The sequence below is a fragment of the Tupaia chinensis genome, unplaced genomic scaffold, assembly GCF_000334495.1.
Source record: "Tupaia chinensis unplaced genomic scaffold, TupChi_1.0 Scaffold142716_1, whole genome shotgun sequence".
NCBI classification, from domain to species: Eukaryota; Metazoa; Chordata; class Mammalia; order Scandentia; family Tupaiidae; genus Tupaia; species Tupaia belangeri.
The window spans coordinates 2829403-2833327 of record NW_006202562.1 but is presented as its reverse complement, the minus strand read 5'-3'; positions in this window follow the sequence as shown (position 1 = coordinate 2833327).

Here is a 3925-nt window from a genome sequence, read left to right as displayed (position 1 = left end):
AATCATGTCATCTGCGAATAGAGAGAGTTTCACCTCTTCTTTTCGTATTTGGATGCCTTTAATTTTTTCCTCTTTTCTGATTGCATTGGCGAGGACTTCCAGTACTATGTTGAAAAGGAGTGGAGAAAGTGGGAATCCTTGTCTTGTACCCATTTTTAGTGGAAAAGCTTTCAGCTTTTCTCCATTCAGGATGATACTTGCGATGGATTTTTCATAGATAGCTTTTATTGTGTTGAGAAATGACCCTTGTATGCCAATTTTGCTGAGCGTCTTTAACATAAAGGGATGTTGTATCTTATCAAATGCTTTTTCTGCATCAATCGATATGACCATATGGTTTTGTCTTTTTTCCTGTTAATATGGTGTATTACATTTATGGTTTTGTGTATGTTGAACCAACCTTGCATTCCTGGAATAAATCCTACCTGTAAAGCCTACCTGATCATGATGTATAATCTTTTTTTAAGTTGTTGGATACGGTTTTCTAGTATCTTGTTGAGAATCTTTGAGTCTATATTCATCAGAGATATTGGTCTATAGTTTTTCTTCCTTGTCCTGTCCTTATCTGTTTTGAGGTTCACTGTTTTCACTTCGTATCTAGGAATCACTATTCTTTATATTTTTGAATAAGAATGCATGCTAATATGTTTAATAAATGTCCCTGAACATGTACACATCCTTGGACAAGAGTGGCTTTTTTCCCTTGATATTTTAGAATAGTTAGATTTATAGAAAAGTTGTAAGGATTTTCCAGAGTTCCCATATATTCCACACCCTGTTATTAACATCTCACACCAGTAAGGTACATTTGTCACAATAAGTAAACTGGCAACAATACATTTATTAAACTACATACTTTATTCAAATCTAAGTTTTCCCCTAATGCCCTTTTTGTGCCCAAGAGCCCATCTAGGACAGCAAGTTACATAATATAGTCATCATCTCTCCTTTCCTTCTTCTGCTCTGGGACCATTTCTCGACTTTCCCTGGTTTTGTTGCCCTGTACCTTGAGGAGTACTGGTCAGGCATTCTGTAGAATGGCACTCAGTTTGGGCTGGTCTGATGTCTTTCTAATGGTCAGACTAAAGTGGCACACTTTGGAAAAACCACAGAACCAAAGTGTTATTCTAAATACAACATATCAGAGTCATATGCTGTCAGTATGACTTATCATTGAGGGTGTTGAGGGTGTTAGAAATACAAACACAGGAATGCAAAGAAGAAAATTAGCATCCTATTATAATACCTTTTATGTTCCTGAACCCAGAATTAGATGTGATATTTAGCACATTTTTCTATCACTCCCACTCTATGTTTTTTTTGCCTTCAACCAACACCCAAGCTGCCTTTGAGGTGACCTAAACTTCTGTTCCTCAAGAGTCTGAGTGATTAGTGGTTCTGGCTGTTTTGGCTCTGTCATCTATTTGTCTTTACTACTAGATATGAGAGAACTGAGAGATTCCTTTGGAAAACCTTCTGCATTTCTCCCCATAGAGAAACAGCAACTCTATCTCTGTTGATAATCAGGACCTATATCCTAGGTGTTAAAGGAACCCACTAGTTTTCCCACTGGCTCAGTGTCTAGAAGAGACTCACCTGTTAAATTATCCTTCCATGGGACCATTGAGTCTCCTGGCTGAAGCATTTCTCACTTGTAAAACACAGATTTTGAAAAGAGCAGACGTCTAAGTTGAAAAAAGAAATCTGAGAATAGTTCCTCAGCAGGGATTGTTAGAAGACCCACTCTTGCTGCCATCCCTTGGTTCTGACGGGTGAATTCTGGTTGTGGGAAAACCAGCAGCATGTGTTGGTCACTGATCCAGAGCATAGTGGTCATCAGATGCTGTGGACATCATCAGGGACCGTCACTCTGCTGACTGTGGATCCCCTTGAGAGTCAACAGTTGAGGCCCAGAGAGCGGCACAGATGTTAGAGCACTGCTGCTGATACTGGAAGACTTGGGCTCAATTCCTGGGGTGACCTGACCATGTTGGGGTGCCTGCGGGTGTACCTGAAAGGCTGAAGTTTGGGGGAACCACAGTGTAATAAGTTCTTTTATCACTCCCTTTTTCTCTCTCTCTCAATGAATAAATACATACACACATAAGCAAACTTAACAAAAGGGGAAATAATTAGCAGTTGAGACAACGGGACCTCAGTAACTCCCAACCAGGGATCCACCTTGATCCATCTTCGTGAAGGAGATGTACGGATCTGAAATGGCCGCCTCAAGGGAAGAAAGCAGGGAAGTACCCAGGGAGCCGATTTCCCTGAGCTTCACCACCACAGGGTCACATTCACCTGCCCACCAGCATTTTATGCTTCTTTCAGGATCAGGTGGGTCCCGAAATGAAGTGGCTGAGAAAAGAAAAGGGGCCAAAACTCCCGGTATTAGATAGTGGGTCACAAGTGACAGTTGTGTTCCTGTTGATGAATGACAAAGAGCTGGGTCATTACCTGAGGGACAGGTAGAATAGGCTATGCCAATTTGGCTTAAAAAGCAAAATTCACCCAAATCATGTCTGCATGGTTGTCTGTAGGGTAAGGTGACAGGGATGGGATAATAGGAGGGAGATAACATGTGGGGTGGGCACCGAAACGAAGCTGTGGAATGTCAGAGCTACTGAAACCACCACCATTCCTCAGTGATCACTTTGGGTGGGTTCCGCCAGAAGCTGACCCCAAGTCAGATTCGAGTGTGAGCTTTCATGGGAGGTGACATCAGCAGGTACTGCCAGGGGATGGTGAGTGAAGCAGGGAAGGGAGGGCAACCACTGGAGGGTGCATTTGTGAGCTCTTACCCAAGGCGGGGGCTGAGACCTTACCCAGAAGAGACTTGGGGAAATTGAGTAGGTGGTACCTGATTTGTTCCTTCTGAGGGACACCAACTTTCACTTATCATTGGCTGAAGTCTTCTCCCAGGGACTTTAACTTTCCCTTACTTCTGTCCTGCTCTGCACGTGGGCTGAGCATGTCTCCTTGGTCAGAGGAAGCAGGAGTTTGTAGCATGAAGCAGGACACAGGAATGAGCAGTGCGAGAGGATGCGGCAGGGCAACAACAGTGTCCTCTCCAAGGGTGGAAGAATAGAGGAAAGCACATAGGCAATCCACAGGCTAAGGAGGTTATAAATGAGGAGACACAGAGGTTCCTGCCTAGAGAGCCGAGGAGGTTTGTCTCCAGGGGTCTTTTGAAAGCTCTAGCTCAGGGCCAGCAGGTGGTATGGAGACTAAGGTGCTGAATCCCATATGGCGAGCTGTGTGGTGTGAGTCCTGGACCCAGATGCTTAACAATCACTCCAGGTGCATGTGTACCTAAAATCCTGAGAAGAAAGTGGAGAGAAGGGATTGCAGTGTGGTCAGCACCTCTGGGTGGGGTGATTTCTCACCTCTCTCTCTCGCTCTCTCTCTCTCTCTCTGGCACACACATATGTGCTATAGCAAAAAGAAAGACAAAATAAAACAATACCAAAAAACTTCTAGCCCAGTATGGTGAGCGGCATATAGACATGAATGCTAGCCACTCTTTGTATTTGCCTCCCATGCACAGATACTGCGGAAAGACAGACTGAACAAGGGTGCACAGTAACTCTCCCCTGTGGTAAGACATATGGTACCCATATCCCCCCAACAGAGTTTGGCTGTTTTCATTTTGAAACTCCTAGTAATAAGCAATGAAAGGGAAAATGGAAAAGGATACTCCAGCGGTGAGATATAAGTTGTCTTCAGACTAAGCAATGCTCAACAGAAGAGAGTAACACTGATTTTTTTTTCCAGAGAAATCGAAGAAATGTTCATCATCTAAAATCAAGAACTTGCAGGAACACATCCAAGAGATACTAAGTCCAAGCACAATATCTAAATCTTACAGAACTGTGAGTCTTCTTTTTTCATAGTCCAGAAAGAACAGAGCCAATACAGAGTAAGT